General features: G+C 36.8%; 1 protein-coding gene across 25 annotated transcripts in view; it reads right to left on the bottom strand.

Annotated features, from left to right (window-relative positions):
• LRRC4C (leucine rich repeat containing 4C) overlaps positions 1-27,522 on the bottom strand; it is a 1,180,850-nt gene that overhangs the window by 933,088 nt on the left and 220,240 nt on the right. For 18 of the 25 annotated variants that reach the window (XM_078058152.1, XM_078058149.1, XM_078058157.1 and 15 more), the window contains exon 2: positions 2,250-2,436. The exons of 4 other annotated variants lie outside the window; for them this stretch is intronic. The gene's annotated coding sequence lies outside the window, so the exon portion shown is untranslated. Of the gene's footprint in view, positions 1-2,249; positions 2,460-9,881; positions 10,008-23,334; positions 23,420-27,522 lie in introns of all 25 variants that reach the window. 3 more of the 25 variants (XM_078058151.1, XM_078058147.1, XM_078058155.1) reach the window with 3 other exon arrangements.

Here is a 27,522-nt window from a genome sequence, read left to right as displayed (position 1 = left end):
TACAAAAAAGCCACTATATCTAAAAAGTTTAAATTTCAAGGATAGATTCCACATTGTTTTTACCATATTGTTTTGACTAAATTTCATTTGTTAAGATTTTTGTTTTTGTTTTCACTTTGAGACTGGGGTGAACTGACTTTAACAAAGCCCATTAAAATGTAGTTAATGAGAGGATTTGTTCATTATTCTTTTCTGTAGACATTACAGTACAGCAGAAATGCTTCCAACAAGATTATAAAAATTCCTCTGGGAATGAGAAAAGAAAGTTGCTATTTAGAGTTCACTGGGGATGAAGATCCCTTTCACCCTTGACATCTCTACAGTCAGTATTTTCAAATTATCTAAAGAAAGTCAGAGAGAGGGTCATTGGGAAGAAAGTCAAATGGATAAGGGCCAGGAAAAGAAAAAAAAGAAAAAAACACCAAAGCAAATTTACAGAAGTTAAAACAGAATACTGCCTTCAACTAGTACTCAAGAAACCTTCACATCTTCTTGAAGTTCAGTTGGGTGTATGTGTGCTTTGACATAAAGGTGTAGCCATATTTAGAACCATGACATTTTTCATGGCCCAAAGGAGTTTCTCTTTATTTGTCATAGTACTGCTGCCTAGCAGAACCATCACACACTATGTCTTAATATTCTGCCTGTAAGATTAGACTGGAAATGCTGGCAGGGGAAAACATCAGATAGTTACCCTCACTTTGTCCATTCCATACTCTGCTGAGCTGGGATTACATGTAGAGCTATGAGATTCAGAATTTATTTGGTCCCTCCCTGTTGAACACTCCTGTTTTGTTTTGTTTTTGTGCAGGGGAGGAGGTTATATAGACAAAACAGTGGATGATCACCAGAGAAGAGTATACTTTTCAAATCATGAACCACACTCCCCCACACACTTCTATAAATCTGAAAGTACGTGTAATCACAAGATTAAAAAAAAAAAAAATTACTTTGGTAATATTGGCCCTTCCCACTGAAAACCAAATGATTTGGATGTGGTAAATAAGAAAAGATGATCACTTTTTCCATCCATTATATTAACACACAAAGAAGTCTTGGTATGAAAAATCCTTCCCTTCACCTCTACCTATTTTAATAAATATACATAACTAAAAGTAATACCTTCATATCTCAAGAAAATTCAAATGATTTAATAAACAATTTTCATAGCAAAAGAGTCATCATTACTTTCCCACTCCAAGAATAAATATTCATGGAGTGACAACTTGGCTCTAACTAGTATCTATGTATGGGGTATATATAGCAATTAACAAAACAGATCACAGCCCTGGCTTCATGAACCTCTTATTTGGTAGTAAAGATGTTTTCACTATTAAATTACTGACAATTTCTCTTAGCTCAAGACATTTTATATTTATCAAGTTTATAAATGTATAAAGTTAAACTGAGGGATACTAGAATGAAGTTAGATATTGAGACATATACAAATAAAACTCAATGTAACAAGTAACTCTGTAACTACATAACCTAAATGACACAGATACAAGTCTTTAATATCATTAACTCTAGCTTAAAATCTCCTAAACATACCCATATACAGCACAGAAGTCACAAACTTTGTAACTGGACTCATCATTTCCTCTAAGAAACCCTACCTCTTAGGAACTCCCTTGTCCCCATCCATCCCCACACAAATCCCAGGGGATAAGCCTATCAATTCCATGGTCAACAACATATCCTCTTAAAGTGACTCATAGCCAAATTAAATTTCACATTCTAATTGAGCATAAAGTACCAGAATGGTGAGTTATAAAGGCTAGACGTAGGTGAACACTACATAAATATTTCAAATGGTCCACTAGAAATAGGAGACAAAAATATATGGCAGGAAAAGCATATACTGTAGACAGTGATGCTGCTTGAAATGCACATATGGATAGTTATATCAAGTTCTTCTTGCACATTATTTAAGACTGAGACTCTTGAATAAAAGTTCCACCACTTTATAGCTAGGTCAAAGCCAAGGATTAATTTTCTTGACCTGGCCTGGTGAACTCTCAGTTATAAATACTGAGGTAGAAGATTTGGGCTGGAAACTACAATTCTGTTACATTATAGAACTGCAACCACCAAGTTTGGTCCTCAGTTCCAAACCATCCTAGAGGAAGGGTTGGTGTTTCCCCCACCATGCAGCTTATGAGCCCCACAGCTCAACACTGGGACCCCTTCCATGTCTTATGTCTGGTATTCCAGTTCCCTGTGCAACTGGCATTGAGAAGATCGCTCACCTGCTACTGTTCTGTCTCTGTAAGTTTTCCCCTCAATGAAAGTCTGGTCCCGGCTTCCGTGTGTGCTTTCAGCTCATTCACTTGTGATTACTCGATATTAGATGATTTTGGACAAGTTAATTCTCTGTGAGCCTCAGTATCCTCTTCATCAAATAGGGATAATGACAGTAAACACTTCATTTGGTTTCTGTGAGGATTAAATGAGATAATCTATGTCAAGTGTTTATCACTGCACCCGCACATAGTGATCATCCAAAAAAGCTAGCTATTATTAAAATTTAGGATTTAATTCCAGGGGATTTTTAGTACAAATAAGGAGATCGTATCACATCTTAAAAGGAACTAAAAAATAAACTTGAGAGCTTTCATGAAGAGACACAGAGAGCCCTTATTCTATAATCAGTGACTCTGCTGCCAATGTGCTAGGAATTATTCGACAATGGAGTTAGGTTTGAGTTCCAGGTCAGAGATATTTATCATGTAGAAGAGACAAAGCAGACTCCTGCTTAGTACCTAGACACCTTTCAAAAAGGAGAATGGAGAGGTGGTGTGAAGAAAAGATAGCCCAGTGACTACATGGTCTTCCTATATAATTATTCATTTATTCATTCATCTATGCATTATCTCCTTATTCAACGGTTATATATTACAATACACTGTAGTAAGCACCACAGTGAAATAAGAGGACAAATCAGGCAAACACTGAGAAGAATTAGCTTGTCTGAAACTTATGCCCTGCATGCCCGTCTCCCAAAGGAGGATGTGGCCTCCTGCAGAGCACATGGAAGTCAGCTAGAGCAAAGTGCTTAAGCAATCAATTCTGGTAAGATGCCGAGGCAGCAAATTTGGTCATGGTCAAATATGCCAAAGAGCTGGAACGTGAAGGCTTACACACCAGCACACTGATCCTGTCAGAGAAGAGGCTTATGTTCTCAAAGTATGGCTGTCCCATTTGGCAGAACAGGAGTTGGAGCTAAGACTATGCTAGCACAGTTGATGGATCCCAGCTCTTAATCATGCCAGGCGAGGGGCGCCTGGGTGGCTCAGTTGGTTAAACGACTGCCTTCGGCTCAGGTCATGATCCTGGAGTCCCGAGATCGAGTCCCGCGTCGGGCTCCCTGCTCAGTGGGGAGTCTGCTTCTCCCTCTCCCGCTCTCCCCCTCTTGTGCTTTCTCTCTCAAATAAATAAATAAAATCTTTAAAAAAAAAAAAAAAAAAAATCATGCCAGGCGAGGGGCTATTACTTACCTAATTAGTTTTGTAAAAGCCTCCTGAAGTCCAATGCTTAGATTTGCTAGATCCTTGTATGCTGCCCCCAAAGTACAGTGGGAAATTGGAGAGCATAGACCCCTACCATTGTGAATGCCTCCAATATAATGTTCTTTTATCAGTCCCAGTGTGTGAGCTTCCTGGTGTTTTGTCCTGGTTTTTTTTTTTTTTTTTTTTTTTTTTTAAGATTTTATTTATTTATTTGAGAGAGAGAGAGAATGAGAGACAGAGAGCATGAGAGGGAGGAGGGTCAGAGGGAGAAGCAGACTCCCTGCCGAGCAGGGAGCCTGATGCGGGACTCGATCCTGAGACTCCAGGATCATGACCTGAGCTGAAGGCAGTCGCTTAACCAACTGAGCCACCCAGGCGCCCTGTCCTGGTTTGATCAACACACTTGTTATTGTTAAGAAGCTCATTATGTAAAAGAGAATGAGACTTTTAAGTGTATTAAACTAATAAAATTCATAGAATGAGAGGCTATGGAAGAAAAGTACATGCCATGTCCAGGGGAGATCATCCATTTCCTTAACTGATAAGCATTCAGCTCTCTTGGAAGTGTTGGATAGAAGCCAATCCCAAACCTCTGACCATTTCCCTCCCCACAAGAAGAAGAATGGCTCTATTGTCTAAGATTAGTGCACCTGTACCCTCTATTCCTGAAAGGTAAGAGGCAGTTTCTATTCCTACATGCAATTAACTGGCTCTGTAAATATACCTTCTCAACATGTGCCCCACAGGCCAGTTTTAGGGGGATGATAGGAAGTCTGTTTTGACCTTATATACAAAGTGTATTTCTCAGTACAACTTTATTGATAATGACACTGATATTTGAATGTCTGAGGAAGTCAAAGCTTCCCTGTCCATTTTTAATAGGTGAGAACTTGAAAGAGACATTTAATTCAATGTCTCTTAAATTTCATTTTTTAAAACTCAGACCTGAATTTTAATCCCAGTTGATAGTGGAAAGATCTAATTCAATCTTGAAATGTCAGTTGTACTCATTTCTCCATGGCCATGTCTATCTCAATGGGTTGTGTGAGCATTAACTAGGATGACCTATAATAAGTAGTCATAATTCTGCTTGTGTGATAGGAGTAAAGAGAAGATGTAAAGAGAAGTCTAGACAAAGAACCTTGAGAAATTAAGGGAGGGGGTTAATACTTTTTCCAGTTACTTTAAATACAGGAAATATAAAAAATTCAGCAAATGACTAAAACATTTTTTGAAAACTTCTTTCAAATTTTGACACCACTTTTTAGAACCAAGTATTACAGCAACAGCGGAGGAGGACGTTTAATAAATCACTGTGGAAGTAAAACTTCAGTCCACGCCACTCCCCTTTGGAGGACATTGCTCTCCATGTGTCATTTAAAATGCAATTCCCTTCGAATGGGCACAGAGCAGTTCTATTACCAGACATGACTGCTTTTACTACTAGCAGTGGTTTAATGATTTTATGTCATCACAATAATAGAAACATGACATTCAACTGTGACTACAGCTTGTATGAGTCTATTTTTGGAAAGCTGATTTTGTAGAGGACATGAAAATGTGGAGTCTTGTTCCTGTTTATTTCCCAAAAGGCTTAGCCAGTAACTTTCACACATCATCCCTTCTGTGGAACTTTTGTGAGTTTTTGAAATGAGTGTGGTGATTTGAAGTTTCCAAAAGTGATTGTTCACATACAAAAAACCCTTCTTGAGAGAAGAATTGGGTCTGAATCCAAATTTTCCAACATATGGAACATCCCTCATGGAGTATTTCAAGGCCTGTGTTCTCACTCTTGATAGGGAAGAGGCATACAACAACAAAAACAACAAAATAACAAAAATTACGCATTCTTTCTCAGTGGAGGGCACTGTGTCATATCTTTCACAGACAAATTTGAAGAGTCCTAAACTCCCTCAATGCCCTGCACTCACATGTAGACAGACCACTAGCAGCATCCACATTCAAGTACCCTCTCATCTCAGAACAGGTAGTTCTTTCTTTGCTTAAGGCCAACTCTTCCATCTGTGTTCTTGAATCCCAACCCCTCCTGTCCCTTCTAAGACCTTGACCTATCAGTGTTTTACCTTTGTTCCTATTTTCTCACTTCGCCCCTTTCCACTGGATCTCTACTTTCAGTCTGTTAACATGCCAAAATCCTTACCACTATCTCACATACATACACACACACACACACACACACACACACACACACACACACACACCCCTCTGTCTACTTCTAGTCACTGACCTATTTTCCTCCACAACCAAACTACTTAAAATAGTTCACATTTGCAATCTCCCATTTTTAAACTTGTTTTTTTCTCATGCTTCTGTAAATAATAAGTACATGCTTTTTCCTTGCCTCCTTGTTTTAAACAATATGCTGCAAGCATTTTCTCCTCTGTCCTCTTCCCTCTTCAACTCATGACTACAGTCTTCTATTCTCATCAGTCTCCCCAGATTGCTAAGGTAAACTTCATCAATGATCTTGTAAGAGTTAAATCCAATGGTCAGTATCAGTTATTTGAACATTTGGCTTAGGTGTGTAACAGATGATACTGCTTTCTCTATTTAAAAGCTCTCCTCTTCTTTGGTTGCATGCGGTCACTGCCTCTTTAGTCCTACCAGTTACCATACACTGGACGCATATTTTCTCCAAGTACTGTGCCACACACTTTACATTGTTAAAACAACCCTGGAAGGTACAGAATATTGTATTATTGTACACATTTAAAAATTAAGCAAGTGAAACCTAAAGAAATTGAATAACTTCACCCAAGTTACACAGTAAGTAACATGGGGTAAGAACAGTTTTATCCAACACCCATGTACATTTTTTTAAAAAAATTTTAATATAATTAAGTAATTAAGTAAAAAAAGATAATAAATACACCAGGTAGTTACAACCAACAAATCTCATCTATTTAATTAACATTAAATATTTTGCTTTATTGGATTAATTTTTTTTTCTGGGACCTATATATTACATTAGAAAAAATATAAGCCCAGTTTGCAATCCTCCCCAATTTTACTCTTTCCTTCCAGAGAAAACCATTATCCTCTAGTTCATCTGTATCCTCTATGTCCACATTTTTATCCTACTCGATTCATACAGTCTTCTTTATTCTGTCCCTCCTTTTCCTTTTATCTAGATACTACATATTCTTTTTCTTTTCTATTGATGTTCACTCATAAAACTTAAACATATATGCGTAAGAGTTTACTGATAATCAGTATGTCTAATCTCCTCTCAGATAGGATTCACACTAACCTTCTTCCTCTAACCTACCACATTGTCTTGCTTGTGCCTTGTAAAATACCTTGTCTTAAATAACCAAGAAATTAGTAATACATATTATCCACCCAGCCATCTATCCAACTATCCATATTATTTTTACAGTCCAAGTTTTCTTCCATTCACCTTAATGTTTATCAAAGTATTTCCTCACCATCCCATCCTTATTTTCGGTGGAGGAGATTCAGTTGCTTCTTACTGATTTTCATTCTGTAATAGTTTGGGTTTTTTCAGTGAGACTAAGTTCTTAATTCTCATGGTATTTTTATGAGCATTTTTTAAATTTAATTCCACTCTTGAATTATAGCTTGGTTGAATGTAGAATTCTATCTTAACAAATACTTTTCATCCACCCTCTGAAGTTATCCTTCTACTATGTTTCTTGTCCCCTCATGACTGTGGGATATCTTCTGTACTTCTAATCTTCATTCCTTTGACTGAAATAGATATTTCATCTCTGATTGCCTCCAAGATTTTTTGTTTGTGTTCGTTCTGAAGTTTCATTGCAATACATCTAGGTGTAGATTTGTTTTTAATCATCCTGTCAAGGATGCGGTATGCTCCATCATTCTGAAGATTGATATCCTTTTTCAGTCCAGGAAAATACTGAGCCATCATGTCTTTCATTACTACTCTTCTCTTCTGGAAGTTCTCTTGTCTGTTTTCCACAGTATGCTATCTTATTTTCTTTTTATCTTCGCACCTATGCTGCATGTCTGGCTAATTTAATCAAATCTATTTCCAAGTTACTAATGCTTATTTACACTTACCTACATCTTTACCAATGTGTTTGCTCACAATCTTCAAATCATACAGCTCAAATACTCCACAGATCACGATTAGGGTCCTTCTCTGGGTCTAATGTCTATGCTTATTTTTTTCTTTTTCTCTATTTATAAACTTTTACACATATATTTTCATGTCTCTTCCAGATAGTTCTATTATCTCTAGTTCTAGGTTGTGAATTCTGCTTGTTGCATTTTCTGACTCTTTTATTTTGAGTTTCCATAGGGGACTTCAACATTTTGCTCTTAAGTCATCTTCCTGGAGGTTTTTATGAACTGCATTGTCTCCTCGAAATCCATATGTTGAAACCCCAAACCCACAATATGACTGTATTTGGAGATGGGGTCTTTAAAGAGATAATTAAGGTTGAACAAGGTCACAAAGTTGGGGCCCTAATCCAACGGGACTGGTGTCCTTATAGGAAGAGATACCAGGAGTAAGTGCACAGTGGAAACCTCATGTGAGGCCACAGAGAGAAGCTGGCCATCTGTAAGCCAATAAGACAGGTCTCAGCAGAAACCAACCCTGCCAACACCTTGATCTGGACTGCCCGCACCCAGAACTTCTAGAAAACAAGTGTCTGTTGTTTAGGCCACCGAGGCTGTGGTATTTTGTTACGGCAGCCTGAGCAGACTGACACGGGGGTATTTTAGGAGCCCCAGTTTGCAGCAACCCCCACTAAGTGCCAGCTCATATTCCCTTCTTTGTTTTGTCCTTGGCTTCACTGAGTTTATATTAGGATTTTTGTTAATTTCTCAAGTAGCCGTTCTTACACCACATAAACAATAGACATTTGGAACTCCGAGTTTGCTTGGAGCTGTTTCATATTGCCAGTTTCCCCAAAATGACTCATTTTAACTTATGGCTAGTGGTCAGAATTTTCCTAGTCCTACTTTCAAGGATGTCATAGAAAAACTTCCTGTCTCAAAGTTTTTTGCAGGTAATATACATCCAGTGTCCTTGTATGTGGACCCTGTGTCCTGGGCTCCTCTCTGATGGTATTAAAGTGTCAGACCCATCACTTAAGGTTGTTTGCTAGTTCTGGTAACTCAGTGAGAATGTGGACCTCTGATTATTACTATTACCTTGAATTTCTTTCTTCCTTCTGGAATCTAAGGAGTCCTCTTTCTTGATTCTTTACTCTGGCTAAGTATTTCAAAACTACTCCTTTTATGATTTAGTTGATACGGAGTGGAAAGGGAATTCTTCTGCATCAGCTTAATTTCACATACTGACCCGAGACCCTTATGCTCTTCGTATCTCATTATGCCACCTTGTTTGTCCCCATCATAGCTCTACTTATTGCAGCATACAAAAGTTCTTTTCTCTTTCTCTGCTTGATAATTAAATATTGGCATTTTCAGAGGATCAATCTTCTCTTCTGGTGATCTCCTTGAACAAACTAGTCTACCGCTAGTGTTACAAATAACTCTTTTTTGGGTGCCTGGGTTGCTCAGTCGTTAAGTGTCTGCCTTCGGCTCAGGTCATGATCCCAGGATCCTGGGATCAAGTCCCACATCGGGCTTCCTGTTCAGCGGGAAGCCTGATTCTCCCTCTCCCATTCCCCCTGCTTGTGTTCCCTCTCTCGCTGTCTCTCTGTCAAATAAATAAATAAAATCTTAAAAAAAAACAAACTCTTTTTTTAAAAAAATCTGATTTGATATCTCAACTCCCACATTCAGTGGAGAGACACATTCCATCCATTCAGCCTCCTTAGCATTACCATTATACAGCAGCTACCATCAACCCCACTTCTAGTGAGATAGAGCAGCCTCTCAGGACTTCTAACTTGCACTCTAATGAATTGACATCCATGCCTCTAATCATTTTTGTTTTCATAGAGTTTTTTCTCAGCTACTAGAGGTATTTTTTTCTCTATTTAAAACAAAACTAGTCAACAGTCTTTTATCCCATGGATCTTTCCAGTAGATTTCTTTTGCCCATAGGATAACATCTAAACTCTTCAGCTTACAAAACCGAATCTTGATCATTGAGTCTTTGACTACAGGTCTAGACCTACTCTTCTCAGGGCTCCATTACACCATTTTGAATTCCAGCTTAATTAAGGCATTTGTAATGTTACATTTCCATGACTTCGCTCAAGCTATTTCTCTCCCTGATTGCTCTTTGCCCCTCTCATCCCCCCCTTTAGCTCTGTATCACTTTCTCAAGTCTTTCAGTCTTTTCCAGGGAAAGTTGACAACATCCTCCTTTGTATCTCTGCCACAAATAGTTATTCTTGATGCTTACAGTCTTAATTCCATTGATAGAATAATATGCCTGCCACTTACTCTGAGATTATGAGATCTTTTAAGACGGAGTCTCTCAACCTCAGCAATATTGATGTACTAGACCAGGTAATTGCTTGTTGTGTGGGCTGTCCTGTGCAGTGCAGGATATTGAGCAGCTTCCCTGACCTGTAAACAGTAGATATTAGTCCAACCCACGCCTCATCAGAAATGACAACCAAAAATGTTTCCCAGTATTGTCAAATGTCCCCAGGAGGTTGGGGGACACAATCATCCCTGGCTGAGAACCACTGCTTTAAGATAGGAACTGTATTTCAAAAGTCTTATGTCCAAGGCCACCACCTATATTCTGGGAATATTAGTTGACTGAATGAGTGCACAATGAATAAAAAAGATTGTTATCAACAGACAGTATGTGTCTATGTATGTATCCACATACATAGAGATAGCATGTGCATATAGAGAGAGGGACACAGGGATTGAGATCTTCTCATTTTTGGAATGTTAGTGTAAGTTATACTTTAGCTAAAACACATAAAATATTTGATTTGTGAATTATATTTTTGAGTAATTCAGAAAGCTCAAGTTTAAATAATATTAAAAGGACATGAGATTGACTATATATATGTATGTCATAGTGAAGGACCAAATGCCAACCAAGATACACAGTCAGGTAAGAACAATTAGCAATTTTGTGAATTGGCTGCCAGTTCAAATTTATTTTGCCAAGGCTAATGTTTAGTTAAGTCAATTTCTGTCAATTATAAGAGCCTTCACTGAATGAGCTTATGTTTGAATTTCAACAACTCTGCATTTAACCTGAAGCAAATATAATCTCCTGGGCAATTGTCAAAACAAGAGACTGTTGACAATGAGTCCTGGAAATAAAAGCTAAATAAAAGAAAAATCTTACTTCTTAAATGTTCTTCCTTTAGACTTTAACAAATATTTAGGGAATACTTAGAATGTGCTAAGTATTTGAAGGAAATAAAAAATATTTTCAAAATCTTTTTACTCTACTAAAAGAAATAATTCCTATGTTGCAAATAACATAAAGAAGTGGAATCAAAAGTTAAGAATGTCCAAGTGAATAGCTATTCCTCTCATTTGGAAAAAAATCAAAGAATCATATAAGAGACATGAAATTTCAGCCTTAGGGGAAAAAAAAGGTTGTTAATATCAGACTTATTTATAATATTCCCCCAAAAAACTGGAAAAGTCTTAATTTAAATATCATCTGAACAATTACCTCCATTTGAAAATTTTAGTCCCGAAAACTGCAATAATATGCAAAGCTATGTGTTCTATATTTGAATAATAACATTAGGAAACAGAATTCCGCATCCAGTTTGAGTTATGGGAGACTGGTGTATAGAAGTATTACATAAGGATCAAAGCCTGGAAGAAAATATATCACAATGCTAACGATTATTTCTGGATTGCAGGACTGACAAGGGCAATATGACCTCTTCTTTAGACACCTCAGTATTCTAAATGTATCATCAATAGCTATATATTATTGTATATATGCATAAATGATAAGCTAAACAAAGGTTTTGTTCTGTGACTCTACTCAGATTTCAGAATACAGGGAGTCTTTCCTTTTTAAATTTACCATGTATTCATATTATTCTGACAGAAGTTTCAGATACAAGGAAAAAAACAATTTTGTCAAATTTTATTTCTATACTTTACTAAATGGTTATAGATTGTAACTTAGTGAGCAAGTAAAATCAATAATAAATTTGAAATGTTTCATGTTAAAGTTGTCATAGTCTTCCCCCCTTCAAAATTTACTTCTTAAGAAGAACTTATCTATGTACCAACCAATGTATCTTGGAAAATTGATTACAAATTATATTAGCAGATTGAAAAAATGGTAGAAAGGAGACCAAATATACAAAAGCTTAAATTCCTCCTCTTCCAAAAAGACTTTGGTATCACTGGAGTCTATACTGATATCATCTTTATTTAGAGGATTCATATCATCACCCTCTTATATGGCAGTTACATGTATAAATGTTCTGCCTCCCAGTGGAGTGTCTTAAGTATTCAGATGGAATCATTTATTCTTTTGATTCAATCCCTTTGGGTCGAATGCATGATCAGGGACTATCTAAACTCAAGAATTAACAAATGTGCAAATAGCCACTGCCTCACAAACAGTACGTATTTAATAAATATTTGAAAGAATGTATTGACAGAGAAAGAAAATTGGTTACAGAAATAAAAAAACAATAAAAGGCAATAAAATAAACTTTGGGGTCTCAGCATAATTTGAAGTTATAAGTATAGCCGCATACTACAGACTTGATTTTATTTCTTTCTCCATGATTTAGACTTTCCCAAAAAATTTTCCCAAAGGCTTTGGTTGAAAAAAACATTGTTTTTGATTAATTGGACTCCAGCCTTTGCAAACACCCATCATGCCTAACATGCCCCTGCCTTGAGACCAATGTAATTACTGGTCTCTGCAGCAACAGTATTCCCCTGATTAGTGCCTAGCTTGTCTTTACATTTACTCAGGTCCCTGCTCAAAGGTCAAAGGTTGTCGACTATTAGTTTCTTGGAACCTTGAGCAACAATCTCCCTGCACCCATCTGTAAAAGAGATGGGTTACCTTGCAGGTTTGTTCAAAGGATTTATTAAGGTAGTGGTTTCACATAAAGCCCCTAATACTGTGATTCTCATTTGCTATGCCATAATCATGCAGGAAATGTTGCCCTTCACTGTCAAAGATGACACTTGCAGTGAGGAAGGCAATGATTGCTTAAGAACATGAGACTGAAGGGGAGATCCACAAGCACAAGTTTTTCTTTTTTCTTTTTTTTTTCCATTTGCTTTGTAGCTTCTGCACCATTTACATTATTTCTAAGATTAGATTTAGAGTTTATAACTGGATTTCGTCTTTATCTTTCAAAGCTCTATACCTGTTAGCTGGGCTTATTAATGAGTTCTTGACAATATGCTCTCTATTTGCTGTTCCTGGAACACCCTCACATACTCTCCCTTCCCTTACCACCCCCCCCCACACACACCCCCGCTCCCTGACAAGACTTTTGCACTTGCTGTTCCCTTTTCTTGGAATGTTATTTTCAGAAATCCATATGGCTTGCTCCTTCTTACCCTTGTGGTGTCTCATCCAAGGTCACCTTAATAATGAGAAAACTTAGCCATCTCTTCTGTCCCCCACCCCAATGCTTTCTCTATCTTCCCTTATTTTTATGCTTATCATTATAATGATCTGCAATATTACACATTTTTTAGCTTACATTTCACCTGTGCCCCTAGTAGATAATAAGCTTCATGAGGACAGAGACTTTGTTCACCGTTGTGACACCAGCTCCTAGTGCTGGAAACCTAAGAGCTATTTAATGACAATTTGTTGAATGAATGAAAGCATGAAAGAAATGCTAGCTATGTTCCTAAAACAGGAACCACAAACACATGTGACACACACAAACACACCATCACCAATCCCAGAGAGTTTTCAATATGGTCAGAGGTTAGATATTAAACAATTACAAACAGGATGAGTTTAGAAGCATTGATTTAAATATGCTAAATGACAGTCTGGTATCTCCAATTCAGTCTGTCTTACCCCAGAAATCTTTTTTTTTTTTTTTTAAAGATTTTATTTATTTATTTGACAGAGAGAGACACAGCGAGAGAGGGAACACAAGCAGGGGGAGTGGGAGAGGGAGAAGCAGGCTTCCGGCCGAGCAGGGAGCCCGATGCGGGGCTCAATCCCAGGACCCTGGGATCATGACCTGAGCCGAAGGCAGACGCTTAACGACTGAGCCACCCAGGCGCCCCTTACCCCAGAAATCTAATACTTGGAAGTTTTCACATGAAATGAAGGTACAGGTAGTAAGAAAGGTAGAAGAATTGTTGAAAAGTTTTTGTCTATCTCAGCCATGGTGGGGGATAAACAAAAAACAAAAACTTCCTCCCCCAGCTAAGGATGTAAAGGGATATAGGTCAACTCATTCATATGTAAGATGAGAGAATATATAAATTAATGAGCAGATGAGCCTGTCAGTAAAGAAATCTATGTATTTCTCATATATTAGCTAGGTGACATCAGCAAGGTATTTAAACTCTCTTATATATCAATGGATTCATTGGTAAAATGAAGATAAAATTAGAACTCACCTCATCACGCTTCTGAAATAATAAAATGAGAACATTTAGGCAATATATTTAACACAGTTCTTGAACAGATGTGAGCTATTAGTGCTATTATTTAGTAAATTATTTTTTAGATACCACCTGCTTCAAAAACAAATTTGAAGAAAATAAAAAGGACAAATTTGAAATGAGTGAAAACAGGATAAAAACTCTGAGTCAAGGGTGATGAGGTAGATATTCTAGTTGTCTATCCTATAACCATTTCTCCTGATGTCTTTCTAATGGAATCTAGAATTGGTATGGGGCAATGTGCCTGGCTCTATTTCTCAGACTCCCCTACAGGTAGAAGTGGCTATTTAATTAAATTTTAGTCAATGGAACAGAAGTGGAATTTTCTAGATGTAACTTCTGGGAAAGCATTTTGGAAAATGGGAAGTGGCTGAACTTAAATACGACTTTTACCTCTCAGCCTTCTCCTACTCTCTTCCTGGAACATAGGCTGCCCAGTAGGAGCTTTAATATGCATCTACTAACTATGGATTGACCTCAAATATGGAAGCTCTGAACTAAGAATATCAGAGCAGAAAGAGAGTAAGAGCCTGTCTCTCTGATACCAAGGAAGTGTAACATCAGCCTGAACTGCCACCTCCTGATTCCTCTATAAGTGGAGTTTGGCTACTTTCTGTTTAACCACTTCATGAATCTCTGCCTCTCATAGCCGAACAAAAAATTTTAACTGTTAGAGGTGAGATAGTTATCCTAAATAATAAAAAGAGTCAAAGCAATCTATCACAGGTACATATAACTAAGCTGATAACTTCCCAACAGCCATGCAAAAGGAACACAATGAAACTATGAAAGATTATAAAGTTCTCATGAATTAATAAAAAAGCAAATCCAAGTCTATATACTGCTAAATTTATTCCAGTCATTAGAATCCAAAAGAACCATTCAATGGGCTTTTATGTAGGGGGAGCACATGATATCTTGATTTGCATATTTTATAGGTTTTTGAAGATATAAACTAATCTTCATGTGTTTATTTCTTACAGTGACCTTTGACAAAAAGAAAAATGTTAAATTTTATAGGACTGTGAAAACATCGTTTTCTAAATGTGTGACCTGATTCAGAAGTAGAAATTTAAGAATGTGAAAGAAAGAACAGTTTGAATGAATCTTGCACTCTTCCAAAATTAATCAATGAAGACTTGCTGCACCCTGAGCTAAATATCAACAATTTGACATTAATGCTTTTGCAAAATGTCTGAAACACTAGTATGATTTTAGTAAATACAGGTGACCACATGTGCTCTAATTTGGGAGTGAAATGACAACTGTGGCCATTCAGTTATAAAATTAAAGTGCTTGCTCAGAAAGAGGACTATCCTAGTGGGAAGCCTGAGCGTTTCTGAAGGTAAGACCAAGACATTTATTAACGCAGTTTGGAGTTGACTCAAATGCTTTAACAAATACTTAAATGAAAGTCATAGAGATTAGCACCATAAAGCATGGAGAACACTTTGGCCTATATAATTCTGAGAGCAGAAACTACCATTTGCTAATCTTGATCACCAAACTTAATTTTTATTGGGCTTATGTAGACCAACTTAATTATCTACTATTGTCAGCTCAGAGTAGTATGGGGGAATCAGTGCCCAGGTATGGAATACTAAAATAAGAAACAAGGGAATGTCAACTGTGCATTCAAATGATGTTCTGCTAGTTAAGAAAGGGAGATTTTTGCAAGGGAAAGGAGTTCTCTCTTAAATATGGAAAGCAAGGGAATTCAGAATAGAAAAGCTGACAGAGATAGGGCAGCCTTAATTTACATGTCAGCTATAATTTACAAGACTATTTACTTGGTAACTCCATGGCATTCCTTAAACTAGTTACCGTAGCAACTGCCACATGACACATCAGCCTCTAAGACAGAGAACATCTTCTGCGAGAAACAAAAGCACCATCAATATATCAAAAGAACACTACCATTTTAAGGAATGTTGATGGTATGAAGGAAACGTGTTAGCCCTGATTCACTATGATTTTTTTTTTTAATTTCTACATTCTACTAGAGTGTCAACAGCGCTTTCAATGTTTTTTTTCTCTCTTATTTATTGCTTTACTGTCTTTTTTTTTTTTAATGTTAATTACCTAACTATAAGCTTTCAGTTAAAGCTGCAAGAAAGCCTCGCACAAATCAAACTCCAACCTACCTTCACACAAATCCCTTCAAGGACTCTAGATCTAATACTATTTTTCCTAAATGGTATTTCATAGATCACCAGTATCAACCACTGTGATGCTTTGTTAAAAATGTAAATTCTGGGGCACCTGGGTGGCTCAGTTGGTTAAGTTTCTGATTCTTGATTTCAGCTCAGGTCTTGATCTCAGGGTCATGAATTCAAGTCCATGTTTGGCTCCTCGCTGGGCATGGAGCCTACTTAAAAAAAAAAAGTAAAATTTTTGGTTCCAACCCAGACCATCTAAGTCAGAATATTTGGGGTAAGATGTAGAAATCTGCATTTTTGGTAATTTAAATTAGTGATGTGTTCTTTATATAAGACCTTTATTTTCTTACCTCTGCTTCTTTGCTAAGAAGCTTCCTCACCTTGAACACCCCTCCTTAAGTCCAAGTGTATGAATACCACAAGCAATTCATGGCTTAACTGTCACTCTTTCTCAAAAAAAAAAAAGAAAGAAAAAAAGTATTTCTCACCAACAAATTACAAACTCTACTACTTTTTTACTTCTATACTTTTCTAATTCCTACTTTATTTTAAACAGTGTATTTGATTAATATACATATTAAGGACATTCTCTCTCTTTACCCTCCCATTAAATTTCATGTAGCTTTTTATTACAATTTACCTAGAGTATTAAAATACTGAGATTAAGGGCACCTGGGTAGCTCAGTCTGTTAAGAGCCCAATTCTTGATTTTGGCCCAGGTCATGATCTCAGGGTCATGGGATTGAGCCCTAGGTGGGGCTCTGTGCTTCCCTGCTCAGCACAGAGTCTGCTTGTCCCTCTCCCTCCCCTCCTGCTCTTCTCCCCCCACTCTCATGAGTGCACCCTCTCTAAAATAAATTAATAAATAAAATCTTTAAAAAAATACTGAAATTAGGACACCTCTTTCACTGGTTAGGCTCTTCTGAGGGTAGAGACAATGCTTATTCATTAATGTGTCCAAGTGAGACCATTAGTGTCCTAATGAGACCATATAGATATCAACAAATGTTCAATTAATTGGCCTATATTTAATAATACTAAAAATAACACATCAAAAACTTACATAGAATTTTTGAGCTCTAGCTCATTCCAATGTCACAAGAATTATGAAGTAGTTATTATTATTAATACTTATTTATTATTTACTTAATTTAATTTATTATTTACTTAATTATTATTATTAATACTTCTATTTTTCAGATGAGACACAGCCTTGGACAGGTCAAGCCACCTGCCTTAGATACACAACTAATAAGTTATAGACCAAGATTTAAAAATTGGGCTGCAATAGGAACCCAAATCTTAGCCAGCAGTTTTGCTTAAGAGACCATGAATTAATAGTATATAATTTAGAAAGAAATTAAAAATAAAATAAAAAATAAAAAGACATTAGTTAAAATATAGATATGAAAGAATACAGATATGAAGCAGATGTGTCATGCCACAAAGTTTTAGCCTTACATTCAGAACTTTCTCTTCATGTCTCTTTACAATCATCATATAAAGATCCAGGATTGGGTGTAAAAACAAAACAATTAGCACTCAACTATATTTTCTTGCACAAACCAAACCTTTCCCTAAGCCTTTTCCTTACCTATAAAATAGGACACTTGAACTGCATGATCTTAACCTTAAAATTAAGATCCTTTATAGGGATAGAATTCTAGGGTTCAGAATGCCTCCTTCCCACATTACATAGTTTTAGGTCTAGAGAGGCAATGTCTCCCCAGCCTGGTGGACTGTCAGAAAAGTATTCCCTGCCCATCAAAATCCTCCCGTATTTCCCTATTTTACTAGAGCAACTGCCAAAATACTAATGGTCCACAAAATTCAGCCGTACTTCCCATCTCTCTTCTCTTTTTCATACTTCATTCCAACTAAAGTGGTCTTGCTGCTACGCTTTCAAGTCAGGGCCTTTGAACTCACTATTCATTCTACCGGAGTCTCCCCTCCCACGTAGAAACAGGACTCTCTTTCACACCCCCTTCAAATGTTACCTTCTTACTGAGACTTACCCTGGCCATCCTATTTAAAATTGCAAACTCTTACTCCATTCTGTTAACTCCATTTTTTTCTTATAATTTTTTTAACATAATTAACTTATTTTTTTCTTTTTCATCCCACAACCACATGAGCTCCAAGGTGAAGATCTTTTGTGTGTTTCATACCTCAATATATCCCCAGCACCTAGAGCACTACCTCATACAGAATGAGCCCTCAGTATTCATTGACTGAATTAATGAAAAAATATTCATCTATTCTTCTTTTCATCCATTCATCCAAATAACTTTATTAACTGATGGCTGTTAGGCATAATTCTAGTTGCTGAAATCTTCCTAATGAATTTTGAAACCCCAAAACCTCACACAATTCTAACCATTCTGGCCACTAAAAATGTGTCCATATGAAAATGATTAATATTTTAAATTAATAAAGAACAGGTTGTTACTTTAAAAAAAAAATCAAGTGTCAAAACTTAGACTATGAACATTTACCACAGCCTTAAATGTGTGTCCTTGAAATCAGTCTTGTGTTGGCAAAAACAACAAAGAAAAATGGAAAAATTTATTTGTATATCATGAGATTTGCAGGCTATTAGGCTAAATTAGCTCCGGTTGCCTGAAGGATGTCTTAGGTAACTGCAGCTATCCCCAAGTATTACTGAATCTAATTCCTGATGCCATCCTTTGGGGAAAATATAAAGAAATCAGAGAAATGCAGAGAGCTCCTATCACAATGATAAAATGTATGAGTAGACCAGACTGTGAGAAAGATCAATCAAATTAGAAACATACAGCCCAAAGAACCACAGATCACTGAAGAGAAGTATTAAAGGAGAGCAACAAAGAGAAAGAGGCTATTCTCTAATTATGTAATGGAATACTGTTTTTAAAAAGCATTCTGGTCTTATATATATATATATATGAATCTGCATTAAACAAGACTGTCTTTTTACTTCTAGGGAAAACCAGCATTAGAAGCCAAAAAGGATTTCTCCAAGTCACTGTTCTCTATATGTGGATTTCTAATAGTTGCTAGTAGGGATCATGAAGGACCCTGCATAGAGATGATCTCATTGCTGAGTAATTGGGAGATTATATATCATTCTGTTTTTATTGGAAAGACTCAGTAATTTTCTGGATATGCATGTATGATTGTTGCAGGGGAGCACTTTCATTAAACTAGGAGGAAAACATATCAAAAAGTGTCCAAGTCTTTGAAATACTAGAATAAAATATGGGACTTTGTTCTCTTTAGATTGGAAACAGTCCCCAAAATATATGCAATGAGATCTACTCTCTCTGTTCCATAACTATTGGCTGGGAAGCTAAAAGGAGCCACTATGTTGCTGTGGAGAGCCATGGACTAGAAATCAGGAAAACTGTTTTTGCCCAGCTTGTAAAATTACCTTGTTTTTCAAGTTCTGGTAAGCTGTTAAGTTCTGTATTCTAAACTGTTAAATGGGGTTAGTGGTTATCCTAAGTACCTTAGTGTTAATGTTATTGAATGATGTCTCTCTAAAAATGACAAAGTACATTAGAGAACCCATTTTTCTCCAAAGTAAAGCATTATTCAAATGCCTAGTTATAGATTCCTGCAGCTACCCAGGAGGAAGAGTTGGTTCTCTGGGATCCATCATATCCTAGGGTTCAAATTTTCCAAGAGCTGTTCCCCCAAATGAGCAGTCCATTCTTTAGAAGCAGTAATACTTTCTAATAAGGGCTGTTCTTAAATGTAATCATACAATATGCTGAATGTGGGAAATATGGATAAAGAAAGATTGAGTCTAAAGGTGTGGCTGGGTCAAACGAAGGGGGGGAAATCAGAGGGGGAGACAAACCATGAGAGACTATGGACTCTGAAAAACAAACTGAGGGTTCTAGAGGGGAGGGGGATGGGGGGTGGGTTAGCCTGGTGATGGGTATTAAAGAGGGTACATACTGAATGGAGCACTGGGTATTATATGCAAACAATGAATCATGGAACACTACATCAAAAACTAATGATGTAATGTATGGTGATTAACATAACATAATAATAAAAAAAATTAAAAAAAAAAGTAAATGTATGTGAAAGAGCAGTAGGAAGCCAGACTGGTATAATATAGAGGGATGACCAGCACTAGTCAATGGGAAGCCAGGAATTTAAGGACAAGATATTATCAAAGGGTATGAGGGATAGGACACAAAAGTTGAATAGCTCTGGGTAATGCCAACAAATTTGGCCAACATCTGCTTCATTACTCCAGAAAATGAACATGACAATGGTGATAATGGTTGATTAGACTTTTCAGGAAAGCTTTGTAGGCATCACTTTTCTTTTGGCAGAACTCAGATGGGTTTGAACCCAACTTTGTTCTTCTATCCTTCCTCTCTTCTTTTTGGTCTATGGAAAGGATCTTTCCAAAGGAAGAACTGCCCATTTTCTCAGTTGTGATCAGTGAGGCTACAGGAACTGAAAGGGAAAGTGAGCCTATTCACTAGTAGTAGGGATTCCTCAAATATTCCACATTAACACCCCTAGTTGACTTTTGACTTTTATTTTGATTCTGCCACATCAGTGCCCACCTTTGGCTAATAAGGAAAAGAGTTGTTTAAATGTGCCTCAACTTTATCATTTTCTTTGGCTAAATTTCTCATGAATTGTTTAGTCCTGAGCATAATCATTCCCCCTTTCAAAATCATTCTAAGGAGAAGCCATTCTTTTTTTTTTAAGATTTTACTTACTTATTTGACACAGAGAGAGAGAGCACAAGCAGGGGGAGCAGCAGGCAGAGGGGAAGGGAGAAGCAGGCTTCCCACCAAGCAGGGGACCTGATGCAGGACTGGATCCCAGGACCCAGGATCATGACCTGAGCCGAAGGCAGATGCTTAAATGACTGAGCCACCCAGGTGCCCGAGGAGAAGCCATTCTGATTTAACTCCTAGTATTTTGCTTTTTTCAAGTCATCCCACTTAATATTGCAGCACTTTTAAGTTGATACAGTAATATAATGAAAATAAGGACACCACTTTAATTTTTCAATTTTGATTTTTTTTTTCTTAGCCATACCTATAACCTTAGATATTGAATTATTATCTCCAGGGTACAACCACTTTTCTAGACCAACTCTAAATTTTTCATGCACTTTCTAACATGTTCTAGTTTTATCTATATGTATTTTCCTCTTTCCTTTGCAATTTGTCATAAGAATCACACCCATTTATTCTACAGGCATGCACTGGGTCTGCTGACCTATCTGTGTAGAAAAGTCCACAAGACTGCAAATTAGACCACACCTATATAATGCAAAAAATCTGAAGGGTCAGATATTTCATCTGTTAAGGCAGATATCCTGTACACTTGTTTGTCAAGTATAGAGTGACAAAGTTAAATAAGAGAAATTATCAATTATTAAGCATCATATAAATAATATTCTCGAACATATACAAAATGCTAATGCTATCTACCTATGTCTTTATTACTTTATCCTTGACTGTAAAGGTAGAAATTTACTATTGCTGAGGTAGTAACTTACTACCAGTCCTATTTTACAGATGAAGTGTTTAAACCTCTACTATATAGGATGCCAGTTCCAATTATGAGAACAAGCTATAACTAGTAAATCACATGCTATTCTGTAGATCCTAATATGTATTTGTAAAATACTAATGCATTAAATATATTTAATGATATTTTTCATTAAATACACAGCTAACTATCTTGGTTTTTCTAAGTTGAGGTAAAGTTAGTATATAACATTCATCTCAGGTGTACAACATAATTCAATATTTGTATAAACTACAAAGTGATTAGCACAATAAGTCTAGTTACCCTTCATTACTATACATTCACCTCTTTCACCCATTTTGCTTACCCCCAACCCACTCTGATGGCCACCAATATGTTCTCTGTATCTATGAGTTTTGTTTTCTTTTGTTTTGATTTTTAGATTCTACATATAATTGAAATCATGTGGTATTTCTCAATCTGACTCATTTCCTTGGCATAATACCTTCAGGGTCCACCATGTTGTTGCAAATGGCAAGATTTACTTTTTTATAGCTGAATAGTATTCATTGTGTGTGTGTGTGTGTGTGTGTGTGTGTGTGTGTATCACATCTTCCTTATCCAGTCATCCATCTATTGACACTAAGGTTGTTTCCATGTTGTGCTATCATAAATAATGCTGCAGTAAACATAGGGTGCATTTATCTTTTCTCAAATTAGTGTTTTAATTTCTTTGAACAAATACTCCAACATGGAAGAGCTGGATCATATGGTGGTTCTATTTTTAACCTTTTTGAGTAATGTTCTTACTGTTTTCCATAGTGGCTGCACCAATTTACATTTCTACCAACAGTGTATGAGGGTTCCCTTTTCCACATCCTGGCCAGCACTGGTTATTTCTTATCCTGTTGAAAATACCCATTTTAACAGGTGTGAGGTGATATCTCATTGTGTTTGATTTACATTTCCCTGATGATTAGTGATGTGAACATCTTTTCATGTGTCTGTTGGTCATCTGTATGTCTTCTTGAGAAAAATGTCTGTTTAGAACCTCTGCCAATTTTATAATTGGACTTTTTTTTTTTTTTTTTTTGCTATTGAGTTGTTTGGGTTCTTTATATATTTTGGATATTAACCACATATTAGATATATAATTTGAAAATATTTTCTCCTAGTCAGTAAGTTGTCTTTTCATTTTATTGACAGTTTCCTTCACTGTGTGGAAGCTTTTTTTAGTTTGATGTAGTCCCACTTTTTTATTTTTGCTTTTGGAGTCAGACCCAAAAATTCACCACCAGGACCAATGTAAAGAAGCTTTCCTCCTATATTTTCTTCTAAGAATTTTATGGTTTCAGGTCCTACATTCATGTCTTTCATCCATTTTGAGTTAATTTTTGTTTATGACATTAGATGGTGGTCTAGTTTTATTCTTTTGCATGTGACTGTCCAGTTTTCCCACCATTTACTTAAGAGAAAATGGTCTTTTCCCCATTGTATGGTTTTGATTTCTTTGTGGTACTGACCACATATGCGTGGGCTTATTTCTGTGCTTTCTATCCTGTTCCATTGAACAGTTTTTATGCCAGTACCACACTTACTGATTTCTGTAGCTATATAGTATAGTTTGAAATTAGGAAGCAGGATACCTCCAGTTTTATTCTTCTTTCTCAAGATTATTGTGTCTATTCAGAGTCTTTTGTAGTTCCAACAAATGTTAGATTTGTTCCAGTTCTGTAAAAAAAAAAAAAAAAAAAAAATTCCATTGAAATTTTGATAGGGATTGCGTTGTATCTGTAGATTGCTTAGGGTAATATGGACATTTTAACAATATGAATTACTTCAATCCATGAGCACAAATGATCTTTACATTTATTTGTGACTTACTCAATTTCTTTCCTCAATGTCTTATAGTTTTCAGTGTACAGGTCTTCTACCTCCTTGGTTAAATTTATTCCTTTTTGGATTTTATTATTTTTTATTTTATTCTTTTTGATGCTATTGTAAATGGGATTATTTCTCTTTCTGTTGTTTATTAGTGTATAGAAATACAATGGATTTCTATGCATTGATTTTGTATCCTGCAACTTTACTGAATTCATTTATTCTAGTATTTTTTTGATGGAGTCTTTAGGGTTTTCTATATATAATATCATGTCATCTGCAAATATTGTCACCTTTACTTCTTCCTTTCCCATTTGGATGTCTTTTATTTCTTTTCTTGTCTAATTGCTCTGGCTAGAACTTCAATATTAAGTTGAATAAAAGTGACAAGAATGGGCATCCTTGTCTTGTAGCTGATCTTAGAGGAAAAGTTTTGAACTTTTCACTGTTGAGTGTGAGGCTAGCAATGGGTTTGTCATACATGACTTTATTATATTTAAGTATTTTCCATCTATACCCACTTTGTTGAGAGTTTTTATCGTAAGTAAATGCTGAATTTTATCAATGATTTTCTGAATCTATTGAGATGATATCCTTTTTATCCTTTATTTTGTTAGTGTGGTGTTTCATGTTGATTTTGTGGATCTTGAACCATCTTTTCTTTTTTTTTTTTTAAGATTTTATTTATTTGAAGAGAGAGACACAGTGAGAGAGGGAATACAAGCAGGGGGAGTGGGAGAGGGAGAAGCAGACTCCCCGCCGAGCAGGGAGCCCAATGCAGAGCTCAATCCCAGGACCCTGGGATCATGACCTGAGCCGAAGGCAGACGCTTAACGACTAAGCCACCCAGGCGCCCTGAACCATCTTTTCAAGCTTGGAATAAATCCCACTTGAATATGTTGTATGATCCTTTTATTGTATTCTTCAATTTGGTTTGATAATATTTTGTTGAAAATTTTTGCATCTATGTTCATCAGGAATATTGGCCTATAATTTTCTCTTTTTGTGGTGTCCTTGTTTCATTTTGGTATCAGAGTAATGCTGGCCTCTTAAAATGAATTTGGAATTATTCCCCTCTCTCCAAATTTTTGTAAGAGTTTGAAAAAGATCTTAACTTTTCTTTGACCGTTTGGTAGAATGCACCAGTGAAACCATCTGGTTCTGGGCTTCGGTTTGTTGGGAGGCTTTTCCATTACCAATTCAGTGTCCTTAACAGTAATTGGTCTATTCAGATTTTTTATTTCTTCATGTTTCAGTCTTGGAAGATTGTATGTTTCTAGGAATTTATCCATTTATACTATGTTCTCTAATTTTTTGGGTCTATAAATTGTTCATGGTAGTCTCATGATACTTTGTTTTTTTGTGGTATCAGATCAGTTGTAACTTCTCTTTCATTTCTGATTTTATTTATTTGATCCAATTTCTTTTCCTAGGTAGGTTTAGGTAAAGGTGTGTCAGTTTTTTTTTGTTTTTAATTTTTTTATTGTTATGTTAATCCCCATACATTACATCATTAGTTTTAGATATAGTGTTCCATGATTCATTGTTTGTGCATAACACCCAGTGCTCCATGCAGAACGTGCCCTCCTCAATACCCATCACCAGGCTAACCCATCCTCCCAACCCCCTCCCCTCTAGAACCCTCAGTTTGTTTTTCAGAGTCCATCGTCTCTCATGGTTCTTCTCCCCCTCCGATTTCCCCCCCTTCATTCTTCCCCTCCTGCTACATTCTTCTTCTTTTTTTCTTTCTTAACATATATTGCATTATTTGTTTCAGAGGTACAGATCTGAGATTCAACAGTCTTGCACAATTCACAGCGCTTACCAGAACACATACCCTCCCCAGTGTCCATCACCCAGTCACCCCATCCCTCCCACCCCACCCCCCACTCCAGCAACCCTCAGTTTGTTTCCTGAGATTAAGAATTCCTCATATCAGTGAGGTCATATGATACATGTCTTTCTCTGTTTGACTTATTTCACTCAGCATAATACCCTCCAGTTCCATCCACGTCGTTGCAAATGGCAAGATCTTATTCCTTTTGATGGCTGCATAATATTCCATTGTATATATATACCACATCTTCTTTATCCATTCATCTGTTGATGGACATCTTGGCTCTTTCCACAGTTTGGCTATTGTGGACATTGCTGCTATAAACATCGGGGTGCACGTAGCCTTTCGGGACCCTACTTTTGTATCTTTGGGGTAAATACCCAGTAGTGCAATTGCTGGATCATATGGTAGCTCTATTTTCAACTTTTTGAGGAACCTCCATACTGTTTTCCAGAGTGGCTGCACCAGCTTGCATTCCCACCAACAGTGTAGGAGGGTTCCCCTTTCTCCGCATCCCCGCCAACATCTGTCATTTCCTGACTTGTTAATTTTAGCCATTCTGACTGGTGTGAGGTGGTATCTCATTGAGGTTTTGATTTGGATTTCCCTGATGCCGAGCGATATTGAACACTTTTTCATGTGTCTGTTGGCCATTTGGATGTCTTCTTTGGAAAAATGTCTGTTCATGTCTTCTGCCCATTTCTTGATTGGATTCTTTGTTCTTTTGGTGTTGAGTTTGAGGAGTTCTTTATAGATTTTGGATACTAGCCCTTTATCTGATATGTCATTTGCAAATATCTTCTCCCATTCTGTCAGTTGTCTTTTGGTTTTGTTGACTGTTTCCTTTGCTTTGCAAAAGCTTTTTATCTTGATGAAGTCCCAATAGTTCATTTTTGCCCTTGCTTCCCTTGCCTTTGGCGATGTTTCTAGGAAGAAGTTGCTGCGGCTGAGGTCGAAGAGGTTGCTGCCTGTGTTCTCCTTTAGGATTTTGATGGACTCCTGTCTCACATTGAGGTCTTTCAACCATTTGGAGTCTATTTTTGTGTGTGGTGTAAGGAAATGGTCCAGTTTCATTCTTCTGCATGTGGCTGTCCAATTTTCCCAACACCATTTGTTGAAGAGACTGTCTTTTTTCCATTGGACATTCTTTCCTGCTTTGTCAAAGATTAGTTGACCATAGAGTTGAGGGTCCATTTCTGGGCTCTCTATTCTGTTCCATTGATCTATGTGTCTGTTTTTGTGCCAGTACCATACTGTCTTGATGATGACAGCTTTGTAGTAGAGCTGGAAGTCTGGAATTGTGATGCCGCCAGCTTTGCTTTTCTTTTTCAACATTCCTCTGGCTATGCGGGGTCTTTTCTGGTTCCATACAAATTTTAGGATTATTTGTTCCATTTCTTTGAAGAAAGTGGATGGTATTTTGATGGGGATTGCATTGAATGTGTAGATTGCTCTAGGTAGCATTGACATCTTCACAATATTTGTTCTTCCAATCCATGAGCATGGAACGTTTTTCCATTTCTTTGTGTCTTCCTCAATTTCTTTCATGAGTATTTTATAGTTTTCTGAGTACAGATCCTTTGCCTCTTTGGTTAGATTTATTCCTAGGTATCTTATGGTTTTGGGAGCAATTGTAAATGGGATCGACTCCTTAATTTCTCTTTCTTCCGACTTGTTGTTGGTGTATAGGAATGTCACTGACTTCTGTGCATTGATTTTATATCCTGCCACTTGACTGAATTCCTGTATGAGTTCTAGCAGTTTTGGGGTGGAGTCTTTGGGATTTTCCACATAAAGTATCATATCATCTGCAAAGAGTGAGAGTTTGACTTCTTCTTTGCCAATTTGGATGCCTTTGATTTCTTTTTGTTGTCTGATTGCTGTGGCTAGGACTTCCAATACTATGTTGAATAGCAGTGGTGATAGTGGACATCCCTGCCGTGTTCCTGACCTTAGGGGGAAAGCTCTCAGTTTTTCCCCATTGAGAATGATATTCGCTGTAGGTTTTTCATAGATGGCTTTTATGATATTGAGGTATGTACCCTCTATCCCTATACTCTGAAGAGTTTTGATCAAGAAAGGATGCTGTACTTTGTCAAATGCTTTTTCTGCATCT

This window comes from Halichoerus grypus, chromosome 11 (assembly GCF_964656455.1).
Source record: "Halichoerus grypus chromosome 11, mHalGry1.hap1.1, whole genome shotgun sequence".
NCBI lineage: Eukaryota > Metazoa > Chordata > Mammalia > Carnivora > Phocidae > Halichoerus > Halichoerus grypus.
Note: the sequence above shows the minus strand (reverse complement) of the source record. Positions and strands in the feature narration are given on the sequence as shown.